Below are 16173 nucleotides of genomic sequence, written 5' to 3'. Positions count from 1 at the left end.
GACTTCTAGATTTGGTGGAGTGAAAGCATGTACTTTTGAATACTTTTGAAAATGGACTAACATGGCAAAGTAAAACTGGAGTGGACGCACAAAAGAGAAACAGGTTCATATTAAAATCCAGAATAGTGGAATATTTTTTTCCAACATGAAAATATTGGAAAATATTTCCCAGGTCTCAGCCCCACTCTTGTTGAAGTCACTGGGAGGTGTTCCACAGACTTCACTGGCAGTTGGATAGGCTGCTTGTATGTACTGAACTGCAAGTCTTTGGGACAGAAGTCGAACATGTGAAGTCACTTCTATTTGTGATCTCAGACGAGAAGTTTGTGCTGTTCAGTTATCTAAACCACTTGCCTTTGGGAGAATCACACATACCACTTGAATTTGACCTTTTTTCCCACCACGGCATTTGGCTTAGAGGTCCATGACAAATTGAAAATTAATTTCGGGATCAATAGGAAAGTCTGCTAAGATTCACTTAATCTGGGGCTAGACGGAGTATAAACCTGAGCTGATTTGCTAGCAAAAGGAAGGCTGTTCTCAGAGGGAAAAACTTTCTGTGCTTCAGGTAGAAGGCAGTGAGTCAGGACACCCGTGCTTTGTGCCTGTCACTGTCGTGAGCCTGTTCTGTAAGCCTGGGAAGGTCATTGTCCCCTGTGCATCTTCCTAGGGTAGAAACACATTGATGGATTTCCCTACCTCAGTGGGGATTTCTGAATTCATGTTTGATGAGAGTTAGTAACACGCTCCGCAGAAGTATCTAAGGAAAAATTGCATACTGTTTGTTGTTTTAAGAGGAAACCAAAGAGAGCTAAGTACGTTGTGAATGCTTATGTCTTTGAAGTTGGCACTCAATAGGTAGAAATTAGTGTGAACTGAAAGTAATGCAAAATTTTGTGCAGATCCTTGCAAATGGCACTATGAGTTTTTGCACTACTTTGCTGGAACTCATAGAAAATTAGATTTTGGAAGATTTACTTCTTCATCTGCTGGTATAACCCCCCCCCCCCTAAAGATCCAGCAAACTTCAGAAAATCACACACATGAACTCATTTAAAACTCTTTCCGCTGAAGCTTCTAAATGGGGTTTTAGGGCTCAGGCTGCTTCTGGTTGTTGTGGTCTACCTCTACTTTGTTTATCTTTCTCATGAAAGAGTGAGCAGAAGTGAAATTGGTGCGGTAAAAGGTGTCTCTCTTTCGTAAGAGACCCTAAGAGCGGGTGTTGAGGACAAACACTAGCTTAAGAAGGTCTCCAAGGGTTGGCTTTAAAAGAGGTAATCTCACTTGTAATACCATTCCTAATGTGGATCTCTGTGAACTATATGTATTAATTTCTGCCTCTGTATTTGTTCTGGTACATCTCTAGGGCTGCTTGTCTGCGCTGTAGAATATTTACCTATATTTCTTTCTTCTCTCTGTTTTGTTATGGCCTTATATGTATTTGTTGCAAGTCTGTCCTTTGCTAAATGTGTATTGTTCCTCCTAGTTTCTCCTTCAGCCCTTGTAACAGGTTTTTGTACATCTTCTCCATCAGAATGGCCTTCTGTCAAAATTGCACCTGTGAGGTGAGAGGACTTCAGACTGCAGTTACGTTTCGTGGTAGTTAACAGCGCTGGGGGCAGAAAGGAGAGGAGCAGCACAGCAATGTTTTCCTCAGTAACTTCTGAATCTCGGGGCGGTTCTTGTTCAGATATATCTGTTGCCCAAAAGATATCTAGGAGGTAAACTGCTATAGCAACAGTCTCAAGCTTGTCATGTTTGGTTCTGGAGTATCTCAGTGCCTTCTGGGGCTACCCCAGTGAATCTTTCCCGTTTTGCTCTTCATTTTCTCCCGTCCTGGACGCTAGCTTTTGCCAACTGGCATCTTGCCAGCTGGGGGATATCTGGGTGAGGATCCCCGGGGAGGCCCTGGAGATCACAGGGTGTCAGCCACCGCCGATTCCTTCTGGATCTCACCGCTTTGCAGGAGATCTGGGGCTTCTGTTGCCCAGCTCTAGTCTCCGGTGGGAAAGGAAGAGATCCAACTGCCCAAACTCAATTACTTTGTCAGTGAGGATAAATAAGGATTGTAATCCAATTGTTATGGCAATTGAAATGCAGCACACTGGATACACCTTTGCAGGGCTTCTGTATTTATACCCTGCTTGTTTAAAGCAGACCAGTTTGGGGACCAGACCTGTTTTTCCTAAGCTTTCCGGGTGTTCTGTAGAAAGCACACCACAGGCTCAGACTGTCCTGGGTCCTACTGTTGCTAGAGACCAGCAGGACCATCCCTTTTACTGCGTCTTACTGACGTGCTCTGCATCTGGCACCAGGGACTGAATTCTGGTGGCAATTTAGCGTAAATAATAAAAATCTTCATGGTACTGCGGTTCCCAGTTACACAACATTGACTTAATCCAGTTGGTACAAGGCTTTAGTCAACGGCTATTAGCAGTGATTACCTGTACCAAAACAGTGGGAAATGCGAAGCATGTGATAGTTTTAGTTTCCATCACAGCATCTAGTGCTTGAGAAGAGCGCTGCCAGGTCACCCACCCGCTTTCCCAGCTGCGTTCAGGGCAACAAAGGTGTTTGGAGGCAGGAGCCCTGCGTGCGTCACCCAGGTGGGAGACGGTCTGGCTAGTTGTCAAGCTGCAGGACTGGAAAGCAGGGCTTTGGAGCTGTGCTCTCGTCCCTCTGACCGTCTCGGTGTGGGAGCTTTAAAAAATGTTTTCAAGGGATAATTCTCCAAAATATGAAACTGTTTCTGTAGGGATAGATGAAGTCTCCTTTTCACTTAAAATATAAATTCGTAGTCTTTGTTTTATATGGGAAATACAGCATATACTCTCCAAGTTTATACTGCTTGTGACTAGGGATGAAAGAATTTTCTGAGAGTCTATAAGCGAGTCTGTAAACAGGATTACTTATTAATAATTAGGTTCTTTCCGGAATTTATAATTTTTGGCAGTGTTTTCTATGTTACAAGCAGTAATAATAATGCGATAACAAAGACAAACTTTCCGTAGATGTAACCGAAAACTTGGTACAGGCTGTATTTGAGGCAGTCAGGTCAAGCATCAGTTAAATTATGAAAGACTGTTGTATCTAATTACTAGGATATTACTGAGTTAAGTCAGCTGCGCAGTACCTGCAAAGTGGGGTCTAATGTTACATCAGATCTGCAGGTAGTTTGTGTGCAATGCATTTATTTTAATCACTCGCTGGTTGATGCAGACACGAGGTGTGTGCCATAACAACTTATATGGCGCTGGGCCGTGCGTTTCCGTGGTCATCGCTCTTTAAAGGTTATGTTGTGCCCTGCTGCGCTGGAGCAGCGGTGGCAGGGGAGCGAAGGGCAGAGCGGGGAGCTCTGAAAACGCGGAGGAGTAGAGAGTCGAGGACTGAGCTCTCCCTTGCCTCCTACGCGGAGACCCGTGTTCCCCTCGCTCACTGCCAAGTCACAAAATCAATTACAAATTAAAGGCCAGATTCATGAGTTCACTTCAGCTGCTCTAGTGGTACAAAACAGCTGCAAATTCAGCTTTTATGCTCTTGGTGCTTCCCCCAGCTTTTATGTGTTAGTAGCTTTGCCTTTAAAAGCATTTTTAAATGGTTTGAGATTGATGCTTAACTTCAAAGCACCAACAAATATTGCATTGCAAATTCGTCCTTGGGCTACTTGATTACTTTTTTTTTTTTTCAATAATATTAAAAACTAAGGAAATTCTTTGGGGGAAAAACTGTGCTGAGGTGAATAATGTTTTGGAGCGCACATCAGTTAAGTTTTAGCCGAAGCATTATAATTCCAACATTAAACTCTAGAGCCAGGATTTGCAAAATTAAGGCCACACATTGTGATGTGTAGTCATGTTAGGCTAAGGCGTTCTCAGATAAAACAATAGAAATCTCATTTCTGCCCTCTAACAGACTAGCACTGTTTAACCACTATAGTTAAAATTCATTGGATCGTGTGAGAGTTTGCTTTTTTAAACTATGGTTATTTCTTCATTATTCTTCATAACTGGGTGTTCCTCTTCCACCTTGTTCTTTTAATAATATTAAGCAAAAACATAACAATCATGATTAAGATAAATTAGGATTTGAGAACCTAAATTAAATTCCATATTTCAAAACGTAATCTATTTTAAAAATAAGTCCCTCATTACATAACTACCTAACAGAATTTAATTTTTTGGATTGTTTCTTTGTGCATTTCAACTTGTAGGCGCAGTTACAATTTCTTTCAAGTTTCATATTAAAACTTGGAATTTCCCGATTTCCTCATGTATGTTTTTGAATAGTTATACAATCTCTTTGAAATATTTGAATCAAAACTTCTGATATGCCTGCTTTGCTTCAGAATGCTTTTTTGGGGAATAATGACAACTTAGGATTTGTAGGGCTTTGATTTTTTTTTTTAATGTATATTTAAATTGGTAAGTACTCTACCCACTTAACTCCATCTTAGCATATATTTATTGTAAGGGAAAGCTTCTGGAAGGCAAGATTCCACTCGACTTTATAACAGGTCCTTATGCAATTAAATTTCTGGTGTGTGCATCTATACGGTAGGTAGGTGTGGGTTGTATAACCACCATGACGACATTGAAAAGACACCAGCACGCACAGACTAAAGCGCTGCTTTCCTGGGTCAGGTTTGGAGCTTTACTCTGGAAGCATCCTAGCCATGGTTTTCAGGAGTTTAGAAGAGGCCCCCTGTGCATGTGCCTACTTGTGGTTTGCTTTGCTGGGCTGTCTTACACCTGACTAAGAAAGAAGGGACTGGGGAAGAGGGCTGATATAATCCCCTTTACTGGAACAAATAAAATCTCAGTATTTTCCCCAAACAAGCAATATGCTCCGTCAGCACAACAATAAAATGTGCATGTGCATATTCATTGCAACCTGTATATCCATACATTTGTATAATTAATCAGGATTGGAGGGAAAACACATTTGCATCTACGCAAATGGTCTTCCAAAAATGAAGCAAGGAGAGTTTATTCTAAGCAATCACAGCAGCTCTCTGTGCTCAGTCCAGCAGGTTGGCTAACGGCACCGTGAACTTTTCACAGGGTGGATTAAGGAAAGGGATTTGATCGTTAATAAGTTGAGCAGCCTGTATGCACATACGCGTCACTGTACCTGCATAGGGTAGCTGTGTTTGGTTTTGGGGGGGTAGGGAGCATGTGCCTGCAGTGAGTGCATCGTGTTGACGATTGCTCCTTTGCCCTCAAGAAGATTAAGCTATTTTTAGACTGAACTGTTAACGTGAAGCCAGCAGAAGCCTTACATCTTTTAGATTTATGAAAGTTGCCGGGCAGATCTCGAACACTTTTTCTAAGCTGCATTTATTTGTAATTTGGCTTCTTTTGGAGGGCCAGATTCCCTCTGTCTCCTCGGATAGGACCCTTGATATTGATAGAATCCCTGCATGGGTCCAGAGTTTGTCAAGTAATCTCATTCATTTCACATTTGGAAGTACCGTGCTAAAAAAAAGTAATTTATTTTCTAATTATTCCCTGTCTTGCACAACTGTGCATCGCTGAAGTGTCGCTATTTAAAATATTTATCTCTCTGCTGCGTGATCTGCTCGAAGACCATGGAGGGGCGAGGAAATAAAAACACTCCTTCCCAGTGCAGGCACATTACTTTGACTTGTCTTGGGCTGTTCTGACGGCTCCCTATAAATACATTTATATTTCATTAGGATGTTTCTGGGTTTGTGGCATCCAGGAAAGCCAGAGCCATTATGCTCTTCAGCTGTTACAGACAAAATGAAGATAAACAAGCGTAATGAACTCCTGCTGAAACTGTTTCTCTGTTGTCTTTTCCTTGCTGCAAGTGTGTGCACGTGCGGGTGCAGCCTCGTTTGTGCAAGCTGGATTAGCATGAATTGCTTTTGGCACTCGCATTATTCATTTCTGAGGCGGGTTCAAACTCAAAAAGTGCACTGAAGTCCTAAGATTTTGCCCTTGTGCTTGGAGAGCTCCGATTGCTTTATAAACGTTGCTGGGCTCGGCCACGTCCCTGCGCCCCCGGAGAAGCGGAAAGGGCTGACTGGAGGCCTGCACTGAGGTCCTCATGCCGAGGTTCTCGCTCCATGTGTCCCACTTATCTTCCTGGGCAGGCGTGACCTCCCTGAAGCCACCTGGCTTTCCGAGGCTCTTCATTAGACCTGCCTGTGGCAGTGGCAGAAGGGCCACCTTGTGCTCAGTTAGGTTCATGGGGGAGAGGAAGATCTGCTCTGCAGTCTGCGCCTGCTCCCTTCCCATGTCATGCCATGGGCAGGTGGACGTGGGGTAGCGCATGCAGCTTCCTTCAGGGAGCTTGTGTTTTTAACTTGTAATCGTGCTCCCATCTCTGGTTTCTCCACTGCGTACGCTCCCCTACCTCCATTTAGCCTGGTCTGCTAATTTCTCCAACTAGTATGGATTTCTGAGGCACTCTTAGGCAACATGTTCAGGCTGTGTCTCAGCTCTTCTTTATCTTTAAAAGTGGGCAAACAGCAGTTCCCTCCATCCCTCTTCCATGTATTGCAAGGATAAATACACTGGAGACCGAAATATGTGGATGTAGAGTCTATAAGGGCCAAGTAAATACTGATATGGTTGGCTGTGGGGCTTGCAGGAAGGTGCAGAAGAGGACCTGCTCACTGCTAGGACTTCTTGTGCGGGCCAAATAACCCAATCCCAGTGATGAATTCGGGAAAATGATCCTGAGAGCCTGTGGTGCGGTAGCAAATCTCTGGTATGGTTTCAGCTTGGTGAGGTTGGTGGATAGAGAGTTAAACACAGCCAGAGACAGGAATATTATTTGGAGATCAGGGAAAGCTTGGAAAGGACAAAGTGAGCTGCAAAGAGGTACGAAGAGGAGAATAAAATATGAAAGTGAGTATTGAGGTTTCGAGGGCGCCAGATACACTCTTTCTTCATCCTGGTCTTTCAATTATTTCTCATTTATTTGAGCCCTCCCTCCTGCACCCGTCCCCACCCTCACAAACTGACTTGCTCATTGAGTCCGAGTTTTATGCTGAATTTTAAAATAACTTCTTTTTCTCCATCTCTAAACTGCTAATCTCCCAGGCTGAGGAATTCTGGGACAAAGAGGAGTCCGCAGAGTGGAACTCTGTAAAATTAGCTTTTGCAGTATTAGTGTTTGCACAGTTATAGATTGAAGAATTGCATCCCCCCCACTCCGCCTGACTGGCAGCCTGCTTCTCAGGGGATGCTGGAAGGCAGCGCAGAGCAAGCACCTTCCTCCTCCTCCCTTGCATCCATCCCTCCGAGCGTGAGGAGCAGAGGGGAGAGGCTCACATCCATTTAGCAAAGGGTTTAATTTGCGTTGTTGCTGGCTTATCAGCTGTTATTGGATCACATTCTCGCTTTTAAATACGGCGTAAACTCTTAAGTCCAGATGCCTATGTCAAAGCGCAGGGGTGATTAGCTGGGAAAAGAGGACACGTGCAGGAGTGTTTTTTGGGTGAAGGTACAGAGCTGAGACAGGTCATGCTGTGTATTGCCTTCTTGTGCTGTAAGCTCCGTGTACGATCTTGGGCAAGTGACTCAATCTGCAGTGTTACTGGGACCTTCATATATGGCATAGGGATGATATGGGAGCGCAAAGGTGTGTGCGTTACCAGCTTGTGTACTGCTCAGATACTACTGAGGGAGAGACGCATACGTATTCTCAAGAGATAAGCAGGCAGCAGAGTGACTTTGAGTTAGCGGCTGCAACCCAGAGGCTGCAGAGCCATTTAGTAGAGCCCTCTGCCTGGGCGCCAGAATTTCGAGTGGAGAAGAGAAAGTACCTTCATCTCCTCTTTTTACGCTCAGAGCTGTGAACTGTGCATTGCCTCATGCACTAAAGACCCTCATGGTCTCTCTAAAAACATAGCCCCTCGGGCTGCTAGAGGCCTAATGAGAGGGCACATGGGTTTCTTCCTTGTATGCAAGCAATGGACAGTGCCTTGAAGCCTAGCGTGGAGCTCCTTTTGATCATTCATGAGCTCTCCTATGTACGATCTTGGCTTAAGAACACTTCTCTTGAGTAGCTTCCACCAGTTTTCCACTCTGGTTTCGCTTTCCGACACTTGCTGTCTGCAACTCACCTGTTCAAATCCCATCTCCATTGCCTGCACTGGTTTATTCCTCCTTGCTTCTGCTGTTATTAACTTGCTCTGTGTGGCATCTAGGGAATTCTTTCATTGGAAAAGCAAAATGAAGTTGCGTTACAGCATAACACATGTAGCAGATACTTGCAGCCTGCTGAGCCTTGAGCAGAATCCAGTGCTAACACTGCAAACCTTCCTTGTTTCCCCTCCCAGCCCAGCTCAGCTGATTGCCTTCTATTTTTCCTTGTGGTGTTGTTATTAATAATCATATGCCAATCTGCTCTGACAATCACAATCATTTCCTGGGAGAGAGTGAATCCAAGTCAACCACATCCAGCTACCCAGTGTAATGACACTATCTCCCAGCCTGAGGAGTGCTGCTTCTGTCTGTCTCATTTATGTGTGTGGAGCACTTGATGCTGGAAGCTGCACTGGAGTTTCTTGAGCTCTGTGGTTCTGCAGGGAGGAGAAATGGCAGCCCAGAATTCAAGGGGACAGTGATTCTGAGAATGACCATGAGAAATAATATATGACTGTCTGCTCCCTTGGGTGCATCTGCCTAGAGAGGTCAGTTGTGTTGAAGGGGCTGCTCAGAGAGCTGGTGTCCTCAATACGATTCTGCATGGATAAAGTCTCTATCGCTAGTGGAAGGTTGTAATAGCCTTTGTAGCAGGTTATTCATGAATAGACTGGGAGATGTACTTAGTGCTTCTCTCTGAGGTGCTTTGTTCCCCTAAACGCCGTCCTCCTGCAAGCCAAGTCCCAGGGAGCTCTTGGTAGCAGGTGTCCTGTTAGAATGGGTGAAAGCTTGGGGTGAGATGGGGTGAAAGCTTTCTGCCAGAGCTCACCAGTTTGTCAGTTCGTCCCCTTTACTTTGGCTTTGTGGGCTTGGCTTTGTGGGCTCCCAGGCTACGTGCGCTGCCAGGTTTTTCTAGTGGAGTGATTTCCACTGTTGTAATTCTTGATAGCATCACTTCTTCTCCAAGAGACATTGAGCTGCTGAATGTCTAGTCTAGCAAACTAACTTGGCCTGGATGGATGGGGTGAGCCAGCTGGGTACATTTTGAAATAGAGACGATGGTCTCTATGTGTGAGACCATCCTTCCTTTCTCTTCCCCAGCGTGCCTTGCTCTTGAACCTCCCTGGCTCTGTCTCTTACTGAATTTCATGAAAATCCATGTTATTTTTATACAATGGCATTAGCACGGCTGGCTTCACAACGTGCCAAGCTTGGGTCAGCATGTACATGTTCCATGTGCAGAGGGATTGCAGGGGCTTTGCTGAAGCAAGGTACCCTGGAAAAGCAGAGCTGTGGGTAGTGTCTTGGCTGCTCTGTCAGGAAATGAGGTCAAGAAACCCTCAGGAGCTCAATTAACCACAGACGACTGGGAGGAATTAGGACACTGCTTGCATGAGTGCTAGGCTAAGGAGAGAGAGACTGCGGCCTGCTTGGTTTGCTCCAGGCTTATAGTGTCTTTATTTATTTTGCTTTTATTTTTCATTATATTGTTCTTGGATTAGGACTAGAAAGCCCAGATCCTAGCTCCCCACGTATTAGCCCTGTGACCAAGAAATGCTCTCATACACCAAGGCAACGAGTGGCACGCAGTCTGCTTGCAAAAGGTATGACCCATTGGCTGGTGTTTCCTTGGCCATCTGGTTCCTTTTATTCCCCTCATAATCTTCCTCTTTGCTCAAGCAAGCGCTGACATAATTTGTCGTCTTTGTATTTCCTTGTGGATCTTCCTATGAAATATTGCGAAGTGGATCCTGCTTTATGTTACAAGCCTTTCAAAATGAGATTGGAGAGAGATACAGCATTTGACTGCAGTGGCTGTTAATTTTAATATGCTGTGAATCTCAAGGTAGCTTTTCTCCTTCTTACATTGAACCTGCGCACTGCTGCTGCTACAGTCTGCGTGGGGTGGTGGGGGGGAATGTAATGCGAAACAAAAAGGCTTAACAAAGGACAGAAGAACTGTCAGTATTTTATAAAATATGAGTTTTATTTTCTTAAATGCATCACAATATCTAGCTGCTCAGAGGTTCACAATTTGGCAGCCTGAAAAAAGTTTGGCAGGAGTAAAAAGGACAGGAGGTGGTTGACAGAGGCCTTAGAAAACACTATGCTAGACAAAATAGGAGCATGCAAAGGAAAATACCAGTCCCTGCCCTGGGGAGCTGATGGTCTGAGCAGATGAGTGTGAGGGATGGGAGAAGAGCACGTCAGCACCACAAGGTGTGGGATGGCCACAGCTGGCAGGTTAGTGCTACAAAATACGTTTCCTGAAGGTTGGATGAGTTGGGCGGGGATGAGTGAAATGAAAGAGGAAAGGACAGGGGAAGGTGGTCAGGTCCTGGGAAGGAGGTTCAAGAACTCTTCCTTAAGATGTTTGAAGTAGATTCATGCCTCTGTCCTAAAACGAAATAAGCAGTTTCTGGTGGCTATGCTAAAGGACCACATGCATATAGAAAGCATCAGCTGTAGGGGAGCCCCAAAAGCGTTATCGGAATTGGTTCACGTTAGGGATCTGAGCAAGCTCTCAGTGTTCGCCCCACTCTGAGGAATGGCTTCTGGATTTAAGTTTACCCAGGTCTGGGAGCCATGAACCAGGGTTTTGGGGGTGATTGCAGCTGTTGAGTTGAAGGACTGCTCTCAGCATGCCTTTAACGCAGAGAATGAACGTTGCCATTTGTGTTCTGCTTGTCTGTCGTCTGTGAGCAGCAGACTGGAGATGCAACTGCATTTGATCATTTGTCAGCTTTTCCTTTTGTGTGGAGTACCTGATAGCTTTTACTGAAAACTCATACCGTTTATGCTAGTTAGACTAGAGTTAGGCTAGCTGCTGCAGCAACTGCCGGTGATAAAAGTGGAGAGAGGCTGTGACATGGCTACCGCACATCGGCAGTTGAGTATTTGTCAGCAGTAAGGTGCTTGCTAATAACAGGCATCAGAAAAGAGGTGTCTTCACATGCAATTACTAGTTCCCTGAATCTGTGGGTGGACTCAAAGCATATCAAATCACCTTTGCAGAACTGTTTTTGGGGGTGTGGTTCCCATCAGCAGCTACCTAATAGGTGACAGATTCAGAGCAGACCCACTGTCACTGGGACAAATCCTCAGCATGGTGGTGATCAACAGTGCTGAAACCCTTGGGAGACATGTGTGGGCATCTGGCTTTGCTGCTACAACCACTGAGGCTTTTCGTGGAAGAGAGATGGGTAAGAACAGGTCTTTCCAGTATATCCAGTCCTGCACGCAGAATAGAGCTCTGCAGGAGCTCGCCTGTCCTCTCCCAGCACGGTGAGTGCTGCTGACAGGGGTCTTGATTTGGAGGTCCAGGGACAGTGTGTCCTAGTTGATGGGAAAGGAGGATGCCCTTCTGGAAGGTACCTTTCCTGTCTCCTCCCCTTTGCTCACCGAGTCTTCCCAGAGCCTGAGAGGCGCAGAGCTGTGCTTTGACCTCGTTCCTTCAGTCAAGCGTGGCCATTTATTCTGCTTAAAAAAATCTTCTTTGCTGGCTCTGGGAGCTGAGCTCCCAGAAGGGGCCCATGAATGTGACCACTTCCTGCCTTGCACAGAGCTCCCCAGTCACATCAGGCTCTGCAAACAGCAGCAAGGCAGTTGTTCATAGGGTTTTTTTTTTTTCCCTTCACTTTTGTTTCTCATCAGAGGCTGAGTTGCACGCTCGCACATGGCATATCAGGCCTCTTGCAGCACACTTCATTTAAAAAGCTAATTTGTAATTGCAAAGCAATACACATGCTCCAACAACCCCCACCTCTCCAAAGCAAACAGAGGAACGCCACAGAGAAATAAAATAAAATGGGATGAGAATGATCCGTGCTTGCTCTACTCTGCTGTTTGTCTACTTGGAGGAAAAGAAGGGGTAAAGTGAAGTTGCTAAAAGTAAATATAATAAAAAGAAGAACGGAGGAGCAGCCTCTGATGTGCTTAGTGTTGCGAGCTCTGAGGCAGGGATTAGCCCTGCATATCTTCCTGTGTAGCGCGGGGGGCTCTGAGGTGTCGCGGGATCAAGGTTTCCCTTTTCGCACGTGCCGTTCTGCAGGCAGGTGTAGGCTAGGGCAGCGGCAGGGTGAGGCCAGCCCTCTGGAGACCCGCGGCACGAGCGTAAAGGGGCCGAGCCGCAGCTCTGGCGCCTGACCGCGGGCCGCGGTTGAGTTCCTCCTGTAGCCCCCGGTGTCCCGGCTGTGTTTTGAGGGGAGGCCAAGTGTTTTATCCTGCTGCGATGATAGCCACGGATTAGACCGAGGATGTTCCTCAAGGGGCTCCCGAACGGTCTCTGCTTGCGTCTTTGCTGAATACCTTTTGTGGGGCGAGGGGACCAGCTGCATCACAGTCTTAAAAAGGCAGCTGATGGCCACCGCTGTCTCCTACCTCCCCCTTCCCTTGCTGCCCTCCCTGTGCTTGCCGACTGCCCGGCGCTTGCTCCGCTGCCCGGTTCTCCTTGCGGAGCCCTCCCGCTCCCTGTAGAGACGGGAAGGGGAAGGTGGACATACTGGTTAGGCTTTGCACCATGGAGCTGCCACCTCCTGTTTTGTCATCCTTGCTCTGCTCTGCCTCAAACAGTTCAGCGGGGGCATTTTTCAGAGCCGCTTACTGTAGTTCCCAGTTCCCAGCGTGGGCTGGAGGGGCAGGGGCTGGCAGGAGGGAAACCGTGAGGACAGAGGAAACAGCTATTTGCTGGGGAGCGTTCAGGGTTTCGATCAGAGGTGGGGGCCTGTGCATGCCAGGATCCTGTCACTGCCAATGTCTTTTACTGCAGCTTTTTTGCAGCATCAGAAAAGGAGGGTGGAACTAGGCCATGTCGCCTGTGGTACAAGCTCGCCTTGTTGGTATTGTTAATGGCTCGGCTCAGAGTATGCTTATTTTTTCTGAACAAAAGCTAAAAAGCAACCCTTACAAATTAATCATTATTAATTCTTTACACTCGCTTCGCTGTGTGCAAAGCCGTTCGCAGCGCTAAATACTGAGTCCCTTGCTTGAGTCACCATGGCCATGGAAAGGCCAAGGGTAAGACATGGCTTTGGGGTGCTCAGCTTGACCTCCTCTGCACGGCAGCAGAGCCTTCTGCTAGGAGCTCCTGCCTTTTGGATGCAGCATAACCGTTGTGGCTTAGCAGCTCTTCTCTCCCCTCTGTTCGTACTTGGCCTGACTCTTCTCTCCTGTAGGCTCACATGAAATAGCCACAAACCATTTGAAGCTAAAAGGAGGTACACGGGCATATTGTTGGCATGGCTAAGATGAACCTGCGGAGGGATGCGTTTTCTTAGGCCAGTTGTCATTGATTCAGTGACTGCTTTATTATTAAGATGCTAAGGCTGACTTGTGCTTAAGTTTGCTCTGACGTAACTTTGTATAACTCTAGCGAAGTCAGGGATTTCTTGGGATTATAAACCAGTACAGAAGCTGTCCCTGTGCAACGAGATGGTAACGATGAGTTCCTTGCGGCCAACTTGCAGAGCCTCGAGATCAGGGCAGCGTTTACTCCTTGGAGTGTATATCGCTCTTCTTTTATCTTCTCTGAATGGGCTTTGTGTCTGTATTTAAGACTGTTTGAAAGTGTATTAAGTATATTCCCCTTATCCCACTCTTCTATTTACTGTACATTAAAACTAAATCTCAGCACCAGATACAGGGGACATTGTGCACCTTCGCAGAGTCATTAGTCCCTTTGCAAGGGAGGCCTAGGATGAAAACAGCAAGGAATGCAGACCGGGACTGAGGGCTACTGGCGCAGCAGGCACCATCTCCTGGCAGAGTGGAGATGCTTTGCCCAGACCAGACCGTGTGAGAGAGCAGGGTACTGCAGGGGATTACAGGTCACAAGTAGATACTTGTTGGCTGAATTTTACGGGAATCCAGCACCAACAGGCCCTCAGTGCTGCGCCACCGGGAGGAAAGCGGGACTAGGGTGACAAGCACTGAAGTGCACGGCAGTGAGTACATGCGTTTTGCGAAGCACATGCACGTGGCAGGTTGGGTTATTTTATTTTATTTTATTTTATTTTTTTCCTTGTGGTAATGTGTTGCCAGATTAGAATTGCAACAACTCGGTACCCTGTTCTGCTGGAGTCCGGACTATGCAGGCTGCGGGTCGTGAGCTGAAGGCGAAATACTCACCTCTAACTTGGGAATTTAGCCTCTCAGCCACATGAACACCGAATTCACTACGCCTTTCGAAAATTCGTTCTCGGCCTTTCCATATTCTGACTTCTTCCACTCCAAGTGCTACCCATGTAATCTCCTGCACATTTCAAAGCTACTTGAAACAGCTTCTTGCTTTAGTGCTTGCCAGATTCCCCCCAGCTGCCAGGAAGAGAGTAAGCAGCCGCTGCCTGTTCTACTTGAGAAATTCAACTGCCAAGTGGTTATTTACAGCGGGCAGAGGAATGAAAATGTTAAATGAAATCAATTGCCGACAATGTGAAAGAAGGGGAGGGGGGGAAAAAAACCCTTACGAAACCAGGATTATGCTGGCTCCAAGATGCAGCCACCGTAAAAGGATCGCAGGCGACAAACAGAAAAATGACAACAGAAAGCCATGCCTACATTAACCTAGACTTGTCCTGACTTCAAATTTTATTTCTATTTCATCTGCCTATTCTTGTCCAGTTTGGTCCCTCTCCTAGGTAGTGGGTGCGGAGATGGAAGAGTTTTGTGAAGGAAGCGGCGTTGTGTTAGCACAGTTGTCTCAACTCGTTTCAACATCAGGCTCTCTGCCTGGATTTAATCTGGAGCTAACTTCAAACTTAAAAATCAAATGAACCCTATCTCCCTGACAAATGTTGTGTTTCACCTCAAAAATCAGAGGTTTTTTAGTTCTGTTAATCTTTGTCGGGTGCAGGTGGCCGAAACACTAACTGGAAAGACCACTGGCTGGTTTCATTTTGGCTGGATCATAAGCCAGAACTTTTATTTTTTGTAATCCCCTCCTTTACACACAGAAGCCTCGGGCTTCTCTGCTAAATCTCTGCAGAGACGAGTGAATCTCTGCCTTGCACTGGGCAGCATTGCATTGGGCAGCATGGCAATTAATCAGCCCTTTAAAAAAAAAAATGCTAGCTTATAAACCCATTAGAAAGGAACTGGTTGCTTGTATAACTAATTTACTGGGGTTACTAGTAAATTAAGCATCCATTGCGGAGAGAAGAGCTGGAATAAGTCCATATTACAGGGATTTAAGGAATGCATTGAAACCACGGGAGTACCACATCTTCCTCTAAAACAGGAGTTTTGATTTGCAGGCGTAAGTTCCAGCTAAACCCTGTTTGCCTTGCTAGAGCAGTTTTCTAAAGGACGTATTTTTAGCTCTTCATGATGAAGTGTTTTTAAAAATCCCTTTTTGTCTTTTAAATCTCCATTGGATTTCTGGGACGGGGGTGGAGAGGAAGAGGAGGGTATGTATGTGGTGGGTCTGCCACCTGGAGACTGAAGGCCTCTGACTTTGGGTAGCAGAGGTGAAGCACCGGCAGCAGAGGCAGCACTCCGGCGCGTTCCCCAGTGCTCCCTGCCGGAGCAGGGGGCAAGTCCATGTCATGCAGCGGAGAACGAAGCAGAGCTGAGGTAGCTGAAGCAGAGCTAACCCCAGAATAGGATATGGTGTCTTCTCTGTTAATGCAGTGCCTTTTTAGCTTGGTTGCAGAACAGGGCTGCTTGCAGGACCAGGGCTGGTATTTTTGCATAGCACCACTTTTGCATTTGGGTCAGTGCTGCCCCGGGTGTGTTGGTATGGTGCAGGATTGCCTGGGGTAGACGTGGCCGGTGTCAGAGAGAGCAGATCACGTTATCTGCGGCTTCTGCGGTGTTTACTCCAGCCGCCGCTGGAACAAATGGAAAGCGTGTGGTTGGTTGGAGCAAGCTTTCAGTTCTTGGCAGTTCTGCTGATGTGCTGATTTGAAGTGCTCTCTCCCGACAGCGCGCTCTGTCCCTATCTGGTGGTCGCTGAGCCAGGCAGAGAAGGGGGCTAGCCTGAGCCTGCCACCGGTGAGCACCGAGCTAGGGCCTCACCTCGGAAAGGGCAGCTCATGCTTTGAGAAGCAGACCCATGCTC

The 16173-nt window shown here is 46.4% G+C and overlaps 1 protein-coding gene across 2 annotated transcripts in view; it reads left to right on the top strand.

The window, feature by feature from the left end:
- Positions 1–16173, top strand: part of CACNA2D2 (calcium voltage-gated channel auxiliary subunit alpha2delta 2) — a 263927-nt gene that overhangs the window by 42407 nt on the left and 205347 nt on the right. The gene's annotated exons all lie outside the window — the stretch shown is intronic.

The sequence above is a fragment of the Struthio camelus genome, chromosome 14 (genome assembly GCF_040807025.1).
Source record: "Struthio camelus isolate bStrCam1 chromosome 14, bStrCam1.hap1, whole genome shotgun sequence".
Lineage (NCBI taxonomy): Eukaryota > Metazoa > Chordata > Aves > Struthioniformes > Struthionidae > Struthio > Struthio camelus.
This window is presented reverse-complemented; position numbering and strand designations above follow the sequence as displayed.